At 41.8% G+C, this 24,738-nt stretch overlaps 2 long non-coding RNA genes across 4 annotated transcripts in view; one reads left to right on the forward strand and one right to left on the reverse strand.

Moving 5' to 3' along the window:
* The window catches only part of LOC120371426, a 125,438-nt gene that overhangs the window by 20,657 nt on the left and 80,043 nt on the right, over window positions 1-24,738 (reverse strand). The gene's annotated exons all lie outside the window — the stretch shown is intronic.
* Window positions 13,928-20,286, forward strand: LOC120371427. Its single transcript, XR_005584343.1, has 3 exons — window positions 13,928-14,292; window positions 14,516-14,673; window positions 20,190-20,286. It is a non-coding gene; the product is annotated as an uncharacterized LOC120371427 (long non-coding RNA).

Here is a 24,738-nt window from a genome sequence, read left to right on the forward strand (position 1 = left end):
GTGCTTTAGATTTTAACATGGATTAAGACGTGGTCATGTCCAGTTAAGAATGGCCTAAAGCAGACTCTCCACACAGATAAGTGACAGCTGCACAAATCTACAGGAGCAAAATGTCACACCTAGATTCATATGCAATCTTTTTGATCCTCCCATTCACCAACCAAACAAGTTTTCAGACAACTCTGGGGTGGTTATTTATTTATTTCTCTAATTTCTTAGTAAAACCAAATTATTTTTAGTCATTGAGACACTGTTGCCTTTGATGGAGATGATAGACAATTCAGCAAGAGTTATGCACATATCTAACTCTTGTCCATACTATCTGCATCTTCAAAAGTATGTCAGATCCCAACTCTTCAGTTCCTATTCAACAGTATCCCATTGTTTCACCTTGCAAGTTGTACATCGATCAGATTTGCTAGTACAGAACAGACTACAGAAACGGAGAGTTGGGTGAGACATGGAATGGGATTTTCAAAAGTGCCTAAGTGACTTAAGAGCACAAGTCCCATTGAAGTAACTGGAACTTGCACTCCTGCCCTAAGTCACATGGGCGCTTTTGACAACTCTGTCCATGGTTACTGACTGAATAGGGAAAACATACTGAAGATAACCTGCAATGCTTTTTAAAATGTGCCACGTGTGACACAAAGGCCCATTGCGACCAGCTGGCAAAAGGTTCATTGTTCTAAAACAGCAACTCCTATCTGGCCTGACAAACTCACTGCACCTAGCACACTGCGTTCATAGTATTTATCCAAAATGAACCATGTGAGGTGTCTTATAAAAGCTTATTAGACAGATAAGGTGGGTGAGGCTATATCTTTTATTGGACCAACTTCTGTTGGAAAGAAAGAGAGACAGACAGACAGACAAGCTTTGAGCTTACACAGACTCTTCTTCCGGTCTGGGAAACCTACAGAAAGTATCAAAACTAAATGCAAGGTGGAACAGATTGTTCAGCATAAGTAGATGGAGCAGATTGAAATGTGTGTTATCTACTTATGCTGAACAATCTGCTCCACTTTGCCTTTAGCTGTGACACTCTGTGTAGGTTTCCCAGACCTGAAGAAGAGCTCTGTGTAAGCTCAAAACTGGTCTCTCTCTCACCAACAGAAGTTGGTCCAATAAAAAAATATAGCCTCACCCACTTTGCCTCGCTAATATCCTGGGACTGACCTGGCTACAGCACCACTGCATATAAAAGCTTATGTCATACTCAAATACATAAACATTGTGAGGTGTGTGTGTAGATGATATTTAAGGCATTGTACATATGTATTAAAAATATATTTTAGAGTCTGTGTTCCAGCCAGGATTGTCAAACAGGTTTTGCCGGACAAAGTGGCGTAGACTTACCTATCTACCTAGATCAGGGGTCCCCGTGGGTGCCATGGCGCCCGCATGGGCATCTAAATGCGCCCGCGTCCTGGCCGGCAGTCGAGCACCCGCCGAAATGCTGCCGAAATTCAGTGGCTCAGCGGGACGCCTCTGGATGATGCCGCTGACAAGCGGCATCATCCAGAGGTGTTGCCACCAAAATGCCGCTGAATTTCGGCGGATGCTCGACCACTGCCACGGTCCTTCGTCTGGCGCCCGCCAGACAAAAAAGGTTGGGGACCACTGACCTAGATCCTTGGTAAATTAAGCATTGTAAGCCACACGATGGAAGCCTGTTTCACATATGGAGTCAGCAGGAGTATGTGAGGACAATTTGGAGCCAGCACCCCAGGAAAGGAACAATGGGGATCGTCCTGATTCTGGGGACAAAAACAATAGCATAAGAGGAAGGCAAAAGAACCTTATTTATCCTGCATTTGAGGAAGTAATCAGGAAGTGCAATTACATTCATGAAAATGGAATCAAAACCTGTCCTGGTTGGAAATGCTGCAAGGAACTTTGGCTGCTTTAGACAAATAGACTGTTAAAGTTAAGTTTAGACTCTAAGCAGTGTGTTATACCCGCATTTTATATGTAACCATTTCTGCTTCCACTTGTTATCCCTACTCACTATCTCTAAGGTCGCAATCTTTGATAATGAACATATGATAATAATGGAGATGTATTAACACTGAAACAAGGACCAGATCCTGAGTTGTACCCAGTCAAGCTGTGTGAGCACTGTTCCTTTGGGGACACCTTAACTTGTACCTGAAAGTGTCCACTGACAGGGAGGACACTTTAATCGAGGCTGCGGTATACCTGCTGTTGACCTGCAAGGCAAAGTGAGGGCTGGCAGAGCCATGAGGAGAACATCAGACTGGCGGTCAGTACTGGATTTACCATGACGCCGGGCCCGGCCCGCTCTTCTCCACCCCTCACCCCCCGTCCCCGCTCTCTCCTGTGGGGGCAGAAGCTTGATGCTGCCGGCTCCTGTTGCAGCAGGGCAAGCTCTGCCAGCAGCCAAGCTCCTCCCCCACCTCTTCCCCAAAGGGTGCTACGTTTCCTCCCCTCCCACACCCCCTGCTGCCAATCAGCTGTTTGCCGGCAGGAGGGAGCGGGAAGAGTGGAGCCTCAGGAGAAGAGGCAGGGCTAGGGCCTTGCGGAAGGGGCTGGAATCAGGGCATACCCCCTCCAGCCCCCTGCCGTGAGCACCCCCACGACCCCAGCCCACACCCCCAGCCCTCTGCCCTGACCCCTGCACCCCCCTCACACCTCCCCAGCCCCCTGCTCTGACTCCTGCACCCCACACACACCCTCAGCCCCTGCACACCCCTCACATGCCCCCAGCCCCTGCCCTGACTCTTGCACCCCGCACACACACCCTCAGCCCCCTGCATGCCCCGCACACGCCCCCAGCCCCCTGCCCTGACTTCTGCACCCACCTCACACATCCCCAAGCCCCCTGCCCTGACTCCTGCACCCCGCCCCCCACATCGCCTATCCCCACCCTGAGCACCAAACGGGAGCTCCTGAACCACTACCCCATTCCCACCTGCACCCCTCGCACCAAACAGGAGCTGCCCCAAGTAAGCGCTCCACACCCCAAACTCCTACCCTAACCCTGAGACCCCTCCCTCACCCTAGCTCCTGGCCAGACCCTGCACCCCAATGTTTTTTTACATTTTTTTAATAAAGCGCTCTTATCTAAAGCGCTTTACAATAGTTACCTAACAGTATGAACAACATTTGGAAAGATCATTAAGTGGTCCGTCGAGACCCTCCGCAGTTTTCAAGTGGTCTGTGGAAAAATAAGTTAGACTCAAGAACAATCAAGGTACCTCACTTTATTTTCATTCACTTGCTATTACTTATAGGAGGAGGATGAAGAAAAAAAGAATGAAAAATGGGGGTGGGAGGAGATAAGAGAGAATGTTCTTTTTCTTGACTGGGTCCCAAGGAGGGGCCCCAAAAATGAAGCTGAGCACAGGGCCAGGGGGCCCCATGAACTCTAAATCCACTGCTGGCTGTTACGTCACCTGGGCTGGGCTGGGGATACTGCAAATGTAAAGAAACTGTCTGGTGGCTCGCCAGTGGATTACCACGATGGGCTGCGTGCGGCCCGTGGACCGCAGGTTGCTCACCACTGCTTCATAGCAAATTGGTAGGTTCCTTTTTCTTCAGAACACATGGAAGTGGGCAAGGGTACATATCACGGACCAAAGCATGGAGTAGTCCACACAATGAGAAATTCCGTATCACCAGAAATCTTTGGTTTAATAGCACGGACACATTTTAATAAGCCCTCGCATATGTAACTCCAAAGGGCCAGACACATAGAAGACAGATAAGCAGTCAGACCTGGAGAGCCTCTTCGCTGTAGGTGCAGATACTGTCACTCACTCAGCACTTGGACTTCTATGGAGAATGTCTTTACGCTCTGGAGCTACCACATGGATCAATGCAACATTTTTAAACACAGCCAAACATTGCTTCAAGGGAAGCGCTGACAGACTCTTTAGCTACATCTCCAAAGGACTCCAAACAAATTACCTTGTTATCAGGAGGGGTCTGAGAGGAAAGAGTGAACTTTTAGAGGGACCATCACACACACCGCTATATTACCCATATGCGCTAGGTCTCTTTTTCCGTTCCTTCCTCTGCTATTACAATTAACTATTCTCAGAAGGTGAACAGCCCTTCAGAGGCTAGAGGAGTCAGTGATCAAGGGCCTCAAGATATTGCAGGCACTCACCACCCCCTTAGAGTTTGGCCCATTGAATTCAGTACTGGACTCAATATGAGTCAGTGAGGATAAAAGGGGAAAGCAGTAAGGACCCCTGGTTTAGGCTCACTGTTATCTTCAGAATAAGACAGAGTCAAGTTTCTCACCCTGAATCAGAGGGAGGACGACTCACCCACTGTGGGGGCTCCTACCAGAAAAGAAATGCCCCCCCCTTAAAATTTCTATTTCAATTTGTTTTTCATTGAATTCTTTTATGAGGGTCTTAGCAACAGCATATTAAACACAACTGGAGTTTCCCACAGATTTAATTTAGCTCTTGTGATCAGCTGTAATCAGACATTTTAACTTCCTAAAGTGGGACAGATAATTAAAGCTAAATCAATAAAAAAGGCTCATTTACTTCAAAGTAGCTTGCAGAAAACTTTCTCCCTCCGCCTCCCCTATAATCACAATTTGTGGTTTAATAAATGTGCCTAATTAAATGTAGGATGCAACTGATCTTAAAAGAATCAAAATTCAACTTGTCTTGGTATTCGTGTGAGATGTTCTAATTTTATAGATTAATTGACCTGAAGCATTCAGTAGAAGATACTAAATCTTCTGCTGGTTAGTGTAGCCTAATATAACTATTGCGGCATTAGCAGTTGCACAAGAACATTTTCATTTCAAAGCCTTATTTCCAGGGCTTTATTAATCTTTTATGATTGTGTAAAAACTACCAAGCTTACAAGCTTTAAATACATTCAAGGCAAGGTTGGGTAGAGAAAACCACCTAGAACCTCCCTTCCAACTCTTCTCTCTCTGTTTTATTATAATAATTAAATGGGAGCCAAAAGGAATAAAAATTCACAAAGTGTTGATTCAGCATTTTGCTCCTTTGACAGAGAGGTGGACTGAGCATGAAATATTAGGTCTGAAAAGCAGACCCATGCATAGGTAGCAAGGGCTGGCTGGGAAGAATTCCATTTTGTGAAAAGTTTCTCAGTTTGTTATGCATAACAGAAATGAAATGAAAGCATTGTGTGAAAACACAGGAGAGACACCCCATAATAGCTAATAGGCCAGTGGTTAGATTACTCACCCGGGATGTGGGTTCAGGTCTCTGGTCTGCTTGATTCAGTGCATGGACTTGAACTGGACCTCTTACATCCCAGATAAGTACCTTATCAGCCAGTCTAGAGTCCGACTCTCTCACTGGACCAATATTTAATTATTTGTACAAGGTAGAACAGCTTCAGCAGGAGAGATTGGAGAGGTGGACTCGATAGCCTGGTGGTTAGGGCACTTATCTGATTTCCAATATCCCAGCTTCAGGTCCCTGCTCTGAATCAGGCTATTGGCTCTTCTGGGATTTTTTTTCTTGTTCTCATACTGTTGAGAAGCCTTCCCAACAAATTCTTCAGTGAAATCAATATCTTTCTGCAAAACACTTTGGTTTAGATGAAACAGCATTTTCCAAAAGAAAAGAATTTCCACAAAAAATTTCAACCAGTGCTGGGCAACAACTGTCCACAAGGACTATGCTGTGCATTTGGCATTATGGTGGCATAACACACAATTCAGACATTCACAGCAGACACTTCAATAGCGTAAGTGATGTGAATTTCAACTTGGAATACTATACAAGATTTGGTTACTTTTCCATGAGTCCATTGACACGAGAGCTGGCCTGAAGGAGCCTTTAACCTCCACAGTACATCTCTGGAACGCTTTCCTTTTTAATATCAGTGTGCACACACACACACACACACACACACCCTATAACATACTGACTAAGAGTGAGTTGCATCTGTAACCCACACACCTTCTGGGTGTGGTGTTCTGCCCCATGTAGTGGCACCAAGACCACTTAGAGAGAGAGATTAATGAGTTTGCTCTACAACCTTAGCTAACAGCCAATTGGCTGCACTAAGCTCCAGAGGTCCCTGGTTTGATCCTGTCCACCGACAACCAGGGTTTGTCAGCATTACACATCCACCTCCTAATGGCTAGTGCAGACAGAAGACAAAAGCCTCCGGCTGCTGGAGTTACTACATTAACCGAAGTAGCTGAGGCTTGTACTTTTTCATACTAAGGGTCTCCCAATACAGACTGATCTTCCCTATTTGACATAGCACCTAGACACAAAATGGAGTGAGTGAGTTAATGATGGAGGTTAGCAGTTAACTCCACAATACCTGGCTATAGAAGAAAGTCTCTCTAGCTGGGTTTTAATTTTAAAGGTGACCTATTTATTTTTACTCAATTTGGCTTAATAAAACAGGAACTAAATAATAATTGATGCTAAATGAATCACCGATTTATTTATAAATATGACACACAGGGTAATAGTTAAAGCTAAAACACTGCAGAACAGTGGCTGGTAAATTCTGAAGGTGAAATTCATCCCTCTGCAGAAAACCTGTACAAAGTTTATGAACCACTTGGCCCCACTTAAATGGGACCCAAGTGATACATGGGCCTTGTGCAAACTCTCTTTACAGGAGCAAATTTCACCCTGATGGGACAAATGTTAACTTAGCCCCCAAACTTTGACTTTTGCCAGTACTTTTGCCATTTTACACTGGCTTTCTTGAATTCTGGGGTGCATTTGGGATTGCTGGAAACAAAGGATAATGGCCCACTGGTAAGAGCCAGTTATAACGGGCAGGTGAGCAAACACTGGAATATTCACACAGCTGCCAAAGAGCCGCTTTTAGCAACAAACCTGTTATACTTGTACCTTCACAGATCACCAGGCACTGCCAAAAGCCTTGATTTCTAAAATCAGCAGGGACAAGACCAGCCTTGCTCTAGCTGTAATTCCACCAACATTTAACATCTGTCCAAACTATGGAGTCAGCCCATTTGGGGGGAACAGACCTGCACCCCTAGAAATTAAAGTCACATCTGATGTTTTCTGCCCATCACACAGTACTTGAGAGGTGACTGTCAGCAGACTTATGGACCCAAACTTAGAGCCATGGTAGCTCCGCACAGAGGCCTCACTCCAATGAGCGTGGCAGTACAGAACACTGACGTAAGAGGTTCAGGCCTGAGAGGTTGTATGTCCAAAGCTGGATGCACAGCAGCCTTGGAAATGGGAAAAGTTCAAAAGTTGCCATTTGAGTGGCAATTTGCAGCAAGTAGAAGCATGCTCAGCATGAAATTGGTTCTGACTAACTCCGAAGATCGCTTGCTCCTGTCCCAAATCATTAGCTCCACAATATCGCACAAATGATTGCTTGTTCCTTTTCTTTGGGGAAACTTTACATTTAGTCTAACACGTAGCTTCCATTGCAATAGTGGAGAGATAGCCCAGAAAAGCCTGTGTGAGTCACATTACAGCTCTCACAGCCAGTGGCATTACAGAAATACATTCAGAACTAAAAAGCTGGGAATCTGGAAACTGCAGTAAAAGAGAAGCATTTATGAATTTTAAGGTTTCCAATGGACAACCTGATCCAAAGCCCAATTAAGTCTTCTATTGATTTCCATGGGCGTTGGCCAGGGGCGGCTCTAGCGTTTTGGCCGCCCCAAGCAGTCATGCGCGGGAGGCGCCCTGGAGCTGCGGGAGCAGCGGACCTCCCGCGGGCATGACTGCGGAGGGTCCGCTGGTCCCGCATGGCTCGGCTGGACCCCCCGCGGCTGCGGACGGTTCGCGGACGCGGCGGCTACACTTGAGCTGCCGCAGTCATGCCTGCGGGAGGTCCAGCCGAGCTGCGGGACGAGCGCCCCCTCCGCAGTCATGCCTGCGGCAGGTCCGGTCGTCCCGGGGCTCCGGGGACCTCCCGCAGGCATGACTGCGGCAGGTCCGCCGGCCCAGCCTGCCGCCCACCCCCGGCCGCAGGGGACGCCCCCTACATTTGGCCGCCCTAGGCACCAGCTTGTTTTGCTGGTGCCTAGAGCCGCCCCTGGCGTTGGCTCAGGCTCAGAAAAAAATGAGATAACAAGAGAGGTCCCACTCTCTACCCTCCCACTGAAGGACACACCTAACTTCCATTGAACTCAATGGGTATTAAACACAATGAAAGTCACCGAGACCCTGTGGCAGAAAAACTGATTGTAGACAGTATGCTGTGTCTGACACTGGTCTGGAATTGAATCTCTTGGTGAGCATAGAGAAAGCATTCGTAATCCCAATGATATACCCAGTCTATAGAATACTGTGACAGACCCTTGTGGATAAGGGTGAGGGGAACCAAACCAGACAAGGAAGAAAAATTATATATTTTTTTATAACACACACAAAAATGAGGAGCTGGCTGCTTTAGAAAGGAGGGTGATTGTTCCTGAACCTATCTTCAGAGTGTGTCAGTCTGTTGTGGAGGCTAGCTAGAAAGAAAATTTTTTAAATCCTCCTTCAGGGTATGTGTCAGATCCACATGCTCCCTGGCATCATCCATATACTATTGTTTTATAAGAAGGTGAAAGTTTATCATAGCAAGGCCAAAGTCAACTCTTGATGCACTAGCACAGACCTCCCACTGCACCCACTGAGAAAACAATGGGAATCCCTAAAGCAGAATTAGGTGCCTGACTAGTTCCAGTGACTATTATGTATCCAGCTAACCATTCTGTGCTAGATGAGGGCTTTAAATATTAATTCTACTAAAGCAAAAAACAAAATTCAAGGAAATTAGTCAAATGAAGGCACATTACAGGAGGAAGAAAGGGCTGGAGGAAATGGAAACTCAAACTCTTCTCTGTTTTGATAAAAATAGCAGAAATTGGCCTGAGACAGATTCATTTTGATTTCTCATTCTGTATTCTTTAATATCTGGAGTTCAGTTTTTAAATGCTGGAATTAAAGTGCTCAGATTCCATGGTGATGGGTGCTAAATATAAAACCATTAGTGAGATAGAGATAATTTGGGAATTGCCAATACACCTACTTATTAGCGGTATGTTAATATTTTTATATTAATTTGATTTTTACTTGATGTCAGGATATTCACAGGCTCAGACAATGGGTAAAAGTCTTTGTAAGTGCAAATGAGTATAAAGGTATAATTATTGTATACATGAATCATGTTATTACACCACCAAAAACTACTCAAAAGCTGTAGTTAATGCACAAGGTGGCTGTTCATTTGTTTAGTAGATCATGAGAACAAGTCCTAGAGCAGGTCAAAACCTGGAATTTCCAGTCTGCATAAACCAGGGTTCTCAGGGATTCCAGACTCCTTGCTATGGAGGGGGAAGCCTTATAGCCTTGAGACCTTGGACGTCAATAGGTTCTGGAAGTTCAGGCTCCCCAGATGCCCACCATGTGAACTGGCAGTAACCTAGGCAGGTTTCCCACAAATTTGCCTGTGGTTCATCCAAAGTTTGCCAAACCCAACATATTTTTGTGAACCCTTTTATGGTTGCCAAATAGGCATATTTCAATTAAACCCTGTTTCATCAGAAAATTTGTAACCAGTTCTAATTATTACACCAATTCTGCAAAGTCTCCTCTGCTTAACCATTTTTTCTGGGTGCTACACCACAGAATGTTTTTGCTCTTTTATGCTTTGGGTCTGTATGTGGGGGGTAGGAATTAATCTCTTTTATCCTGGGATAAGGGAAGAGAATCTCTTTAGGACTGGTATTAGTCCAGCATATTGAATATTTTTTGTATTTAAATGTGCTTATTCATAAATTTTTAAGGCTGGAAGGGACCATTCGATCACCTAATCTGTCGTTCTGTGTAACATAGGCTATAGAATTTCACCAAGTTACTCCTTCATTGAGCCCAGTAATTCAAGGTGGATTAAAAAATATCTTCCTAAAAGACATACAGGTTTGAAGACATTAAGAAATGGAGACTCCACCACTTCCCTTGGTAGTTTGATCCAATGGTTAACACTGTTCACTGCTAAAAAATTGTGCTTATTTCTAATTTGAATTTGTCTGGCTTTAACTTGGTGCCACTGGTTCTTATCAAATTTGGGACAAATTTGCAGAGCCAGGAATCGTTTGAGATGTGGTCAAATTGTGTCTGACTCAATGGAAATGGAAGAGATGGTGTTCAGTGTTGTATTGATATCTTTCAGTATCACCTTTCCCTGTGTGTTCAGCTATTAAAGATCACTGCAGTTTAGTAGACAGATTTATTTCTTTTGAACTCTATTGAGCTGTGCAGCTGATCAATTTTCCTGTTATGGAAAATTAGATGCCCAATGGTCTCATTTCTCAGGGAGTCTGGTGAGTTCGCTATGTGGTTATCTGTTAGATATAATGCATCTGAATAACCTTTACATAAAGGCAACATGTGCGTTCTAGAGGGCATGATGTGACGTCTGGATGGGTTTGTTTATTCATTGTTAGTTTTGAAATTTGTGCCTTGCTACGCTAGAGTGAGCTGGATCAAACAGGTTTTAAATAGAACTCTGTACTCTGCACCCTACACTTTTCACCAGTCCCTCTCTGGACGCATGCTTTTGGGACATTTTGCCAAAATCCAGATATTATGAAAAAATTTCGATTGAAAAAAAAATCATTTTTTCCCCTGAAAACAACCACTCCATTTCCTCCCAGCAAGAAAAATTGAGTGCCAGTTATAGAGTTTGCAAGACCTGTTCAAAGTTCATCGGGATGCCTCTATAACTCTGCCTCATCTAGCCCATCCACTGGAAAGGCTCTGATGATCAACCTGATAGCAACTTCCTTAATAATGCTCCCCTGTTTCTTTTTCTTCTGCCGACACTGCTTTTCCAGCACTTCTTCCACCCACTAACTCGTTCACTGCAACTCAGTGTTCATTCTAACAGGGAGATACAGCTAGTACAACAAGTGAAATTACAACTGGAATCAGAACACCCAATGATCACAACCCTTTGTGTCCACCTGCTGAATTCAATTGCTGTGAAGAAATATATCCAAGGTATTGATTCAGAAACACAAGAAGTCAGCCCATCACCATCACTGGCAGCAACAGATGTTAGGAATAAATAAGATAATGGTTCAATACACATAGCAGAGCAGGACCACAACGTTCCCCTACACTCCAAATAACAAGAATCTGGGCATCCTTAAGGGTCTCTTTGACAGTGGAGTTTTTTATGGGCCTTTGGTATGAGTCTCTATGGCCGCTCATAAAATGTAACTTTATTAGCTGGCAGCAGTAGTAGACTCTTTTCCTCCAGTGGTTAGTTCCTATATGAGGATAACAAAGATGCATGCTAGTGCAGATTACATATGCACTGTGTCCATTACTCCATCAGTTTTCAAGAGCACTGAATTCATTTATCTTTACACTTACTGATATGGGGAAGATACTTCAGATTCTTAATTTTAAAAAAAAATTTACTACTCCACTAAAGTATTAACTATTGCATTTTTAAAAAGCCACCCCTTTTGTGGGCTCTACCTTCTTGAATCTACAGCAACAGCTAGAAAAGAAACACTATTCCCAAAACTGTGCTAACACTACTGATGATGCTAGTGCACAAACAGGAACATAAACCAAAGAACTATGTTAGTACCTGATCCATTTGAGACAGACAGAAAGGGAAAGTGAAAGAGTAACATTTGCCAAAGGTAACCAGACAAAAAATGATCAAGGAAAGATGGATTCTGGGTTCTCATTCGGAAAACACATTTCCTCAAAATGGAATTAACAGGTACCGACAGCATGAGAGAGAGGAGAATACAGGCCAATCACATGTCCAGTCACAAACATATACCTTAATGGTGCTAAGCAGTCACTTCCACAGCACCTGAGGTCAGGCCTTTCTGTAGCCAAGGAAGAGGAGGTTGGGCAGAACTGGGGTGCAGTGCCGGTTAGGTACTTCGCTATTTGCTCAACCACCTTTATTACTGTAAAAAGCGACTAAGAGTCCTGTGGCACCTTATAGACTAACAGACATATTGGAGCATAAGCTTTCATGGGTGAATACCCATTTCGTCACATGCATCTAATGAAATGAGTATTCACCCATGAAAACTTATGCTCCAATACGTCTGTTAGTCTATAAGGTGCCACAGGACTCTTTGTCGCTTTTTACAGCTCCAGACTAACACGGCTACCCCTCTGCTACTTTATTACCGTGTGTGTTTGTGGCCTTCAGCAAGATTTTAGCCCCTAATTTTCAGCCTTCAAAGAAATATTACGATCAGTGGGGATCAAAAAAATAAAGCCTACAAATTATTTAAAATTAAGAATTACCAGTGTCCTTTTCCTCCTTCCCTAACCCTTAGCATGGGGGTTAATTTAAAGCAGTAAATTAAATTTCACAGATTTTGACGTGCGTCTGTCTTTCTAGTCAGTCCTTAGATATAGCCTTCCTTCCTTCCTATTACACTGGGAAAAGGGCCATGAGTACTTCTCCAACAAATGAAAAACATTTCTTTAAAACATTAGCTAGCCTTTAAGTCATTTTAGTGATAGATTTGGCTTTTAAAATAAATTATAGCACCCAGGAGAAAATTTGAACTAAAAAAGTTGGTTTTTGGTGGGAAGGGAGGCTGTTTATACAAAAAGATTCACTTAGGTTAAGAAGAGTTTCCTACTTAGACTGAATGAAGAGGAAAATTTCATTTTTTTTTATTTTAATTGAAGAATTTCCTACCAATATAATTTTTCCCAGAGACACTTTACAGTCCCTCTATTGAAAAGCCAATTTCAACAGATGTACCAGCATTCCTACATCTTACAGTACAGCCTGAATCTAAGATGACTTCATTAATTAAACATTGTTCTAAAATGCATAATTATGTAAAATAACACATTTGGTCGATAGAGTTGTTTTGCCTTATGTGGCAACATTATATTTATATTTAATAAGGCCACAGTAACAAAAATGGGAGGCTAAAATCCCTATACTTTCCTTGGTTATGAAGGCAGTAAATTAAAGATTCTCCTTTGGGTCCGTTGAAGGAAATACAACCATTAAAGAGTGTATGTAAAAAATGACTTTTTGTAGCAGCAAAAAAACCCACAAAATTTCTGACAATGTCATAACAAAAATGGTTCTCGCTCCTCTCCCACCCCGCTCACTCAGGAAATTGCATCAAAGCCATTTATTAAATATAAGCTTTTGGCTGAAACACTCAATATTGTTTTACTTTGCCAACAATGTATTTTTAAAAGCATTCTGCAGAACATCTTCTAGCAATCTTCCTAACAGCCTTACAACTGACTTCCCTACGATGTTTCAACATCCAGAGCTCACCTGAATATCTTCACCAAAATTCTCAATATATATGTAAAATACTTTAATTGCTGTTTTGGATTAAAAAAGGAGACTTTGGGCAGTTGCATGCCAAACACCTTGTGTACACAAAGAGTAGCAGAGAAATCCAGAATTATTTTTTATTTATTTGTAGTAGCACCCACTACATGATAGATAATTTTCAAACACTGAAGAGTGATGGTCCCTGTTCCGAGGAGTTCACCACTTAAGGACAGGCAAGTACAAAGAGGCAAAGGGAAAGATACAGGGAACTTACATACAAGTCAACTCAATTCAGTTCAGAAAAACTGAAATGAGGACGGGATAGAGACCTTGCAGATGAGCTCAAAGACCTTGTACCAGGCATAGGGGGCAGCATGGAAGGAAGCCTGGAGGTGACTGTGAGAATCTGGCAAAGAGGCAGAGGAGGCTGGTGTTGTGTATTTGATTGTCGTGGTAATAGAATCTTGTGTTGCTATGACAACTGAGTTAGATTATTAGGGGATAGCCCAGCCAGTTTGGGCTGGCTGTTGGTTAGTTTTGCGTGTGGCAATAAATGGCTGTTTCAAGGTTTACAGCTCCAGTGATTTCTTCCTAAAACTGTTGCCCCCAAGAATATAACAGCTGGGAACATTAGTGGAGGGCAGGAGGATGAGGGGGGACAATGGAAAGCTTGCCAGGGGAATAGGGAGGGGCAGCATTATATAGAGCCTTGAAGGCAAAGATGAGAAGCAGCAGTATGCAATTGTGATGATTTGGAGGTTACCCCGTCCCAAATAGTAATGCTAACCATGAGCACACGGAGAAGCTCACTCAGATATACCCAGAGATATTCGTTGCCTCAGGCTTAGTCCAACCATCAGTCTCTGGCCCCTTCCTTCAGGAAACTTTTTCTGCACCTGAAAACAGTGACCTTTGTTGACAGCGGGAAGAAGTAACTTCTTGTGAACATGGGTGTGAGAGGAGGATAGTGTAAGGGCAGCTGCTTTCTCCTCAACCATTACTGCAAGGATGGGACTTTACAAACAGGTAGTTTGTGTCCTGATTTTCACACTGCATGCTATGGAAACCTATCAAAAATGTATTTAGTACAATGGAGAACAGTAATTAAACTATCATCTATCCTATTTACACTTCCTTTGATGGTTGAATCTCTCTCATTTCAGCCAACGTTGGGGCACTCTGTGTTCCCAAGTCTGTTAGCTCACTACAAGAACTCTTCTCCTGAATCATTTCCCATTTTTCTATACAGGCAGCCCTTGGACTTAAGACACAATTGGTTCCTGAAAATTGCATCATAAGTCGAAACGTTGCAACCTGGAACCACAATCCACTCCATTGCAGGACCGAGCATCATAAAGTCAAAACCAATTGTCATCAGTCGAATCAGGGTGTCAATTCAGAAATGTCGTAAGTGCCGTTCATCATAAGTCGAACGTCATGAAGTCAAGGACTGTATAGGATATTTTTCCTACAGGTGTAGGGTTGAAGATTTCAGTACAGTATACATCTGAGTATCTCCATCTAAGTCAGCTTAGGATCTGGCATTTTCTCTCTTCCCTCAATTTAAGAAAACAAAAATAACTTCAAATCACTCCTGGTGCATATAATTCGGCATCACCACTTCATTTTTTCCTTCTAAAATTCACCGTTAGGTTTACCTATGTGTAAAGATGGTGACAACTATTTTGTTCTAAGAGTTGCTTCAGCCTGTTGCAAAGTAGACACATACACTGTGCTCTCTCATGGAGACTGTACTTCTATACTTTGTTATTGTTCTTTAATATTCATGTTAGACTGAAAGTTTAGATTTTGCTCTTTGTGTGTGGAAATAGAACATACTTCATCCCTGCTTCCTCTGCCTTTTTCCAGTGAAAGATCTTTTTCTGCTACTCTAAACAACCAAGAGGCAAATTTTGCCAGGTAGTCTATTTTTCTTAGAATTGGTAAAATATTTTTTCTCCCAACAACCGTTTGACCTCTCCCCTCACTAAGCTCTCTTCACTTTGAGTGCAAATATTCTACTCAGCTCTAGAGAGAAAAAAGTCTACTTCTTTTTTGTTAAACTTCTAAAAGTTTAACAAAAACTAAGATCATCAATATTTATATCTTTGTATTCATAAAAGAGGCTAAAGGAGATGGATAACAAAAATGTCTGAGAAGAAACCAAAAACGAAGAAAACATTTAAAATATTAAATTAAAACCATTTATCTGAAGCAACAGATAAGTTAAAGGATTTTACAACAGAAGGAGAAGGTGACATTGATGAATGGAACAATTTGGTAACTGAAAGTTAGTGGTCATGAGGAGGAGAAGTTGTGGAGGAGGAGAGCAAGGGAGGATCAATAAAAGCAGAGATATTGGAGGGTGGAAGGAAAATGAGGATGGCTCCGTGTGGGCAGAAATAATGGCAGAAAAACATAAGGGGCAAATTCATCTCTGGTGTGAGTAAAGAGACCTCAGTGGATTTAAAACAGGTAAGTTTCAATTCAGTACTTTGGGACCTAATTTAAGTACAGCTTAGCTCCCACCAGCTGCAGACTTTCTGCTTTTCTCTCTCATGGAACTGTTGGTTCTAAGAAGCAAAGAGAACCAGTACCATTAGAATGGTCATTTTAATAAAGACAACACCCCTTACCAAAATTAGGCATCTTTCCATCGACTCCAGTGAGTTCTGGATCACACCCTTTGTGGTGCAAGATAAGGAGGCATGCAAAGTGCTATCCATAGAAGGGGAAAAAATCAGACGTGTAAGAGAGAAGACTGCCCAACAAGATGAAATTTAACGCATGCAACATGCTGGAAGGATTTTCCCCTCCCCTAGGTTCATACCATAGAAAACTGCACTGTGCAGCAGATTCATTACTTGACATTAGCCTATTGTTCACATAAGTTGTCATATCTAAAAGACAGACTTTTGAATAGTTGAACACCTCCAAACTATTTGAGCAGCTAGCAGAAAAAGTTTACTTTGATTATTCCTTTTCTGGGAAGTGGATCCTAAAGTCGCATAGTCACTTCCTCCCTCATTACACCTTTAGCTCAGGAACAAAACAAAAATATTCAAGACTACCGGTATCTACACTTATTTAGCAGCCATCCACCTGATCAGCTGTATATTTCCCTGCACTACATATGGGAAGACTGACTGATTTGGCCATGTGTCTTAAGTATCATCTTATTAGTATACAGTGAAAGAAAATATGGCCAAAAGTATCTGCATTGCAAGAACACCTGTCACCCCAAAGGACCTCAAGGTGCTTTACAAACTCTTATGTTCTATTCAGTTTTTCTGTTGTGTCTGTTGCCATGGTATCAATGTCTTTCAGTGGCACATTAAGCAACGTGAGCAGCATCTGTCATGTGCTTGGCCTAATCCAACCACCCTCACTCAACTCACAGGAATAGTCACTGCCATCCCTCTTTACTCCACCAATGATGCCAGTCTTGACTATCCATTTGTGTACATACCTCACAAACATCCCATTTTCTTCTATGCTGCCCTATGTACACAGAACACCCTTACTGAACTAATATGGAAGGCTACGGTCTTCGCCTCAACACCAACTTATGCTAGGATGCCTACAAGAAATCAGCCAGCTAGCTTGTGGGAGAACTTGTGATGACACTTCACCATCAGGAGCTGTGGACCCCCAGCCACTCTGAAAGTCGGGCATAGATATTGTCTGTAATTGAGCACCCAAAAACTGCGGCCCACTAGATCAGTGAATACTTCTGAAAAGGCTGGTCTTTCATTTCTCCCATTATTCACACATGGAGTTAACATTTTTTAAACACTTTGTACTTTCTTATTGTCTACATTTGTGCTGTACTGCATTGAAGTTTAGCTTCCAGCCCTCTCCCATAACTGATTTTTTATGTAAGATTCAATGCAATCCTTAACAGCAAATTACCTGAAAAGATGACTGGCCGAAGGTGAACATCTTTAGTCTACATATTACTTCAGTAAAAATGTAATCAAAGTAAGATCATGAAATGGAACTGGTGCTTGTCCAGATAGACTGCAAAGCTGTAGGAAGTGAAACCCAAACAAGCATTCTGAGCTAAATGGGGATTATTCACTGCTGGGCACTTTCTTGTAGTCACATCTGGCTAGTTCCATTCAGGTCTGATGCCCTTTTCCTCGTACTGAGCTCCTCCCCCTCTTTGGGATGCTTCCTCTTCCGGCCAGGAGGCTGAGCTACGATCATTATATTCCTCCCCTTCTGGGATATCAAATGGCACTGGACAAGGTGCCCGCATACCATTCCAGACAGTTTTCCAATCCAAGGCAAGTTCCTGGGCCTCTTTCCCAGTGGCTGGTAGGAGAACCTGGGGACACCCGCTACTCTGGGGTCCAGCCTAGGGACTCTATGTTCACTAATTATGGTTTGCTTGTTCCCAGACCCTGTAGCTATTTCCCTGGACTCCTTCCTACTGCCCCCTCCCCCAGTTTCACCAGCTCAAATTCCCTCCTCCCAGGGAGTAACTGTAAACTACTTATCCTCTTTGATTTCTTCCCAGACTCTCTAGCCCCAGACAAACTTCTCTTCTCCCAGGGAGCCACTGCAGACTGCTCCCCCTACAGCCCCTTTCTGGTCTCAGCTAAGTAACTGAGGAAGAAGCCCAAGGATACTACTGAAGATACTACATATGAAATTCTTCTAAAGGAACTTCCAATAGCAGTCTTCCAATTTGGCTAACCAATTAAGAACTTTCACAGGTAGTGGATAGCTCAGATAAGTGAGTGGTTAGAGGAGGCTTTTTACCTTCAGACTGTTTATTTTAATACTGTAGCCCTTAGGGCCAGCTTAGCCTTATTTTACTTAGCAGTAATGCAAGGAACCTACAAGCCTACATCCTATAAAACATTGGATTAAGCAAATTAGCATAAGTGAAGCATAGGACTATGACCTTTAGCATGGATAAAGTGGCCCAATGGTCACCCTAGATTTGGGGGACTGGGAATAGCTTGTTTAAGAGAAAAGTTGGCATAAAATGAGACAAAGCAATCATAGGAATACCGAACTGATACTAAGCTTGGATATTTTAAGATAGGATCATTGGTAGATGTCTAACCACAAACTTGCTTTAGAAATATGGTAATGAGTCAATAGGAATGAATATGCTAGCCTATCAGAGAAAGGCACCCCAATATTATGAGGGTGAAGCAGCTGGATATGGACAGAGGAAGTTGGGTGTTTTTATGAATATTCATGGTGATTCCCAGGCCCTATATAAGCAAGAACCCACATGAAGAAAGTAGTTAACCCTCCACCCTTCAATATTTTAGTGCTATAATTTATCATCTATCTTCAAGCACTGGGGATCTGGACCATCACACCCATTTGGCATGTGAGACAGGGCTGGTCTTTTGTCTCTTTGTCTCTTACCACCAGGTCTTCAAGAAAGGGGTGTGAGTATATAAGTCTGTAAGCATATGCTATACAAGGAATAACTGTTAAGATTTCGCTAATATGCTATTATTGCAATTCGTTTATGTAGTTTGGAGCTTTTCTATCTCTATTAATTGTATTAATAAAGGTGGTTAAGGTTCTGTTTTACTCTCCATGTAAGTGCCCTTGCCATACACCCTGGGGTTCCCTATAAGATATTGAACTTGTCAGTTTTGACTCTGTTGTGTCTGATTCTGGGACTAGAACCTTCGTACACTCCTCATTAGTTGAGTACCAACTGGTATTCCTTAAAGGATCAGGCTACAATAGGGCCCAAAGTCAATATTGACCAAAAGTTGTTACCATCTGAGGAGTGTAAACTATGAAATGAGGTTGTTGCTCTCAATCCAATTCCCAACAGAAAGTGTCCACATCTCAGAAAAACCACCAATTCAATTGCCAATAATAAGCACCCCTGCTGAAAGCTCCAGAAGAACTTGAAAAGTAAAAATTCATTTCAGCCTACAATTAAATTCCCATGAAAAGTATAGTTTTAATTGTAACCTAGACAGATTTCTTCCTCTACCTTTAATATAAATGGATAAAGAAACATTTTCTTTGATACCATTGGAATTGGTATCAAATTCTAGACGAGCTTGGACTCCAAACATTTTGATAACACATTCAACACGTAGACTACACATAGCTTTCTGCAAAGGCAGCTGAGACGGGGATGGGTGAGGGGGGAAAAAGGACATGCTCTTTCTGTAACAGAAAAATTAATGCTGCATTTTGAATCCTTGGTGAAACTGTGAGCTGGCAAAATGTCAACACGAAGATGCCTGTTAGCACACTTTACTGACAGCCATTGCATCTTTCAAAGAAACCAGTGGTGTTTTCACATCTTTTTTAGAAATCAAGAAGTTAGTAAATTCAATAGGCTAGGATTCCTTTTCAAGGTAGCTAGTTATCCCCCCCATACTACAGAAGATAAGGTGAAGAAGCTACCTTAGAATTTAGGCAAGAGTTGAAATTATGAGTGATAAGAGGATGAACTAATTCACATTGTCTCTGTATATATCGGCTACAACACACTCATTAATATAGGACTCTGCATATTCCCGTTGCCGCCAAAGAAATTTAAGATGGACAACTTTGTGCTAATTGCTCAGAACAGGGCAATAATCTGTTTACCTGTGATTTGCATAACTGATTTGACATGGAGTTGCAACAACCTAGTAAATAATAAGAAGAGCCTGGAGATTATGCTTCTCAATATGAGATAGTCTTCCAGGAATCCAGGGAAAAGGGGTCCTAAGGAATATTGATCACTAACTCATTTAGGGAACTTCTTGACACATTGGTAAACCGGGCAAGACATGGAGTTTTATTCCCTATAGATGCAAAGGTTTAAGATGGGACAGATATCAATGAAAACATATGGTTCTATTTGTATCCACGTGACAAAACTACCATGGAAAACTGAATGGTTTCGGGGATACTAATGGAGCCCTTTGCCTTTATACTAGGACCCAATTTTTCAGACTTGAACTTGAGAACCAGGAAAATAATAGTTCTAATATTCATCCATGTGGAACCATATCAAATGCCTTACTGAAATCCAGCTGGATCAGATCTACTGCATTTCCTTTGTCTAAAAAATCTGTTATCTTTTCAAAGAAGGCGATCAGGTTGGTCTGGCACGATCTACCCTTTGTAAAATCATGTTGTATTTTATACCAATTACTGTTCACCTCTATGTCCTTAAAAACTTTCTCTTTCAAAATTTGTTCCAAGACATTGTATACAATTGAGATCAAACTAACAGGGCTGTAGTTTCCTGGATCACTTTGTTTCTCTTTCTTAAAAATAGGAATTATATTAGCAATTCTCCAGCCACCTGGGTATGACCCCAAAGTTTACAGATTCATTAAAAATTCTTGCTATTGGGCTTGCAATTTCATGTGCCAGTTCCTTTAATATTCTTGGATGGAGAGTATCCGAGGGCCTTGATTTAGTCCCATTAAACTATTTGAGTTTGACTTCCACCTTGGATGTGATCATTTCTATTTCTGTATCCTCTTGCCATTAGCCACCCTGCCACTACCCCTAAGATCTTCATTAGCCTCATTAAAAACTGAGGCAAAGTATTTGTTTAGGTGTTGGGCCATGCCTAGATAATCTTTAATCTCCATCCCATCGTCAGTGCTCAGCAGTCCCACTTCTCCTTTCCTTGTTTTCTTTTTCTTTATATGGCTATAGAACCTTTTACTATGGGGTTTAATTCCCTTTGCAAGGTGCAATTCTGCTTGGCTCTTGGCACCTTATCCCTACATTTTCTGACCTCTGAGAGAGCTTTCCTTGCTGATCCCTCCCATTTTCCATTCCTTGTAGCTTTCTGCTTTCTCATCCATCTTGATCTGCAACCGTTCCCTACAAATTTTTTCCCCTTGCTTGGGATACAGCATTCAGATAGCTTCTGCAATTTTGACTTAAAGTAATTCCCAGGCTCCTCTACATTCAGACCCTTGAGTTCTTCAGTCCAGTCCACTTCCCTAACTAATTCTCTTATTTTTTTAAAGTTAGCTCTTTTGAAATCCAGCGCCCTTATTGCAGATCTATTTATGTTTATCACTCCATTTAATTTAAACTCGTGATCACTTGAACCAAGGTTGTCCCCTACAGCCAGTTCTTCTATGAAGTCCTCACTACTCACCAATACCAAATCTAAAATGACAGGAAAATCTGGGCCCTGAAATTATTAGTAGCACTTGTCCTCCAATCTATATCTGGGAAGTTAAAGTCTCCCATAATCACACAATTCCCAGTAGTATTTATTTCATTAAAAACATTAAAGAGATCTCTATCCATACCCAAATCGGATCCTAGTGGTCTGTAACACACCCCAAGCACTAGATCAGGGGAACCTCTAATAGCTTTCTTCCCCAAAGTGATTTTGGCCCAGACAGACTCTGTCTTATCCGTTCCATCACTTCTAATTTCTTTAGAGTCTATCTCATCAATATACAATGGTACTCCACCCCCTTCGCCTTTATTTCGGTCTTTCCTGAACAGCACGTACCCTTCAATACCTTTATTCCAGTCATGACTACCATTCTACCATGTTTTTGTTATCCCTATAATATGTGGTTTCACTTCCTGCACCAGTAGTTCTAGTTCCTCCATTTGTTACCCAGGCTCCTTGCATTGGTGTACAAATATCTTAACTGTTGCTGCTTCGCTTCACCCATATTCCTTGCCCGATTGGGTATAGTCATTCTACTGCCAGTATCACTTGACTGGTATCCGCACTATCCTTTCTCTTAATGTCCATTCTCCTACTCACTGCTATTCCTTTCTTCATTGCTGTATCCTTTTTTACTTGACTTTCTCCCTCTCAATGTTAAAATTAGGCGTGGAGATTACATGAACATCTCCCAATGCTCTCCCCTGAGTTCCGAGTTTAAAGTTCTTTTAATGAGTTGTGCCAACCTCCATCCCAGAAGTCTATTTTCCTCGCTACTCAGGTGGAGTCCATCCCATGAGAACTGTCCTCTGTCCATGAATGTCTCTCAGTGATCAAACATTTAGCCCATCCCTATAGAATTAAAAAAGAAGGGAATTATTAGGAAACTAAAGAAATTATTTTGAGATCCTTTAGCCATTCGTAGAATTTCAATGATAATTCTATCCCTGTTCTAGATTTCTATAGGTTGGTTTAATTAAAAAAAAAAAACTACAGAAACGCCATCCTTCTCTATTAAATTCTATAGGATTTTTCCATAAGGGATGGGCTAACTGTTTGAGTTGATTAGCCTGAATTTAATTTTCATTATTTAGCCTGGAGATGAGGGGAGTACATAATTGATCTATCCATTATGAGGCTTGCAGACATTATAATAATCATTACCAATTGTGTGGCAGTTTTATTTAACAATGTCCATCACAATTATTTGTTATTTTACAGATACCACCTAACTGCAGATCTTACACATGCAGAATAATTTACAGATCAGGCTCCAAGAAGGCAATGGTAACTCCCCTGCCCTGCAGAAATGATGAGCTCTGCGAAGGTCAATGCTTAAAATGAGCATTTGTTGTTTCACATTTTACTGAGCCATTTTGCACTAATAGCTGTCCCACCTCCTATTAATGCTGAGGAATAAGTCATATTGTCATGGCCTTGTAAGGCATACTTAACAATGATTTTATTTTTACAACATATATCTTCAGGCAATCTCCTTCAACTCATCCAGGAGTGTAATTACATTATGGTTGGAAAGCAGACGAATACTGCACTTTGATTGGCTTTGTTTACTGTAATTCATATTTCCATTGCTTCACAATTTGCCCTCAGCCAAGTAGTAGAATACCCACAAGAACTGTGCTACTAAATATAGATAAATATTAGTGCTTTAATCATCTGTACTTCTCAGCAGCAGCAGATTAGCAATTTCAAGGTATATATAAAAAGAATGTTTTCATGTTTATCAATTTGCATATTTAAACAGTAATGTTTTTCCACACAGTTACAAATGAGATGCTTAATTTACCTCTGATGTTTTTGGAAGTCAACGTTTACGATTCACTGCATTCAAATAAAAATGTAAGGAATGGATTTACGGATTTTAACAGAGGCATTTTATAAGCGCTGAAGTGCAAAGGATTACTACTGGAAGTGAAGGAGCAGGAGAGCATCTTTCCACCCTAACCAATCACCACCACTTCCAACAACAGGTTATATTCTATATATGTAACTCCCATGTCCATATGTAACTGATGTCCTACCCTCTGGATATCAGGGGGAGATTGTGTGCACCTTGCTAGCTATATCTCGATAATGGTAATTCTTGTAATTATATTGTCTCCTTCAGCTTCTTGGTCTTTTTGCAGATTACTCTCTCTCTCTCTCTCTGTTATGGAAACTATTACAACCAGGAAGACAACATTCATTAAATGTAATGAGGAGATGCTAATCTCAAGGACAGGGGAAAGGAAAGGGGTTGTTTCTTTATCCTTTTCATTCAGAAAGTAGAAGAGCAATGATGTTTTATGTAATCTTGGCATGACATGAGATCATACTGAAGTTTTAAATCCCGTAATTCCCTATTATATCTCTTAGGCCTGGTCTACACTAGGTGGGGGGGTCGAACTAAGGTACGCAAGTAACTGAACTCGAACTACCTTAGTTCGAACTACTCACCCGTCCAGACGCCGCGGGATCGAAGTCCGCGGCTCCCCCGTCAACTCCACCACCGCCGTTCGCGGTGGTGGAGTTCTGGAGTCGCCGGGAGCGCGTTCGGAGTTCGATATATCGCGTCTAGATGAGACACGATATATCGAACTCCGAGAAGTCGAACAGTATAGACGTAGCCTTAGAGACTTTTCAAACTTATCTTTCAACGCAGGCAATCTCTTTACTGAAAAAAAAAAAAGTATTTGCCTCCCAGCAGAAGAAATGCTATTCCTTTCTTAAACAGTTACCTACCTACACAATACGTGGCTAGTGCAAATGCTTAACACACCCAATGAGATGTTTCTTATTTCTTCGCTTTGGCATTTGCATTTAGAATACTTTGGTATTTCACTGGAGAGAAAATTGTATTTAAAAAAGTATTACTTGTATTAGTTATACTTTTGTGTACAGAAGATTGGAGTTAGTAAAATAATTATACAGAAGTGCTTGCAAAGCCATGAGATAAAAATACAAAGCCCAAGTTGAATGCTTAAGCATTAAAGTTGTGTAATTCTCGGTCTTCTGAGAAGGTCTGCTAAATACTTTCTGAAACTCTGGAAGTGATGTTATTGCTCTATGAGCACGATAGCTGCGTTAAACTGATAACATGCATCTATATATCTTAGGGAAAAAGTAATAAACCCTGCTGTGAAACACTATTTCCGTAGTCTCTTCTAGGGAAGATAACTTTTTACACAAACTCATTTTTCATTTCCACAGCATTGTCTTCCCTGCTCCAAACAGGATACAAGATGATTTCACAGGCAATTTTAGAAGTAAGCACCTACCAAAGTTCACTCTTTACACAAAGACAGTCCATCGCCAGAGATAACTAAAAATAG

The sequence above is a fragment of the Mauremys reevesii genome, linkage group 9, assembly GCF_016161935.1.
Source record: "Mauremys reevesii isolate NIE-2019 linkage group 9, ASM1616193v1, whole genome shotgun sequence".
Classification (NCBI taxonomy): Eukaryota; Metazoa; Chordata; order Testudines; family Geoemydidae; genus Mauremys; species Mauremys reevesii.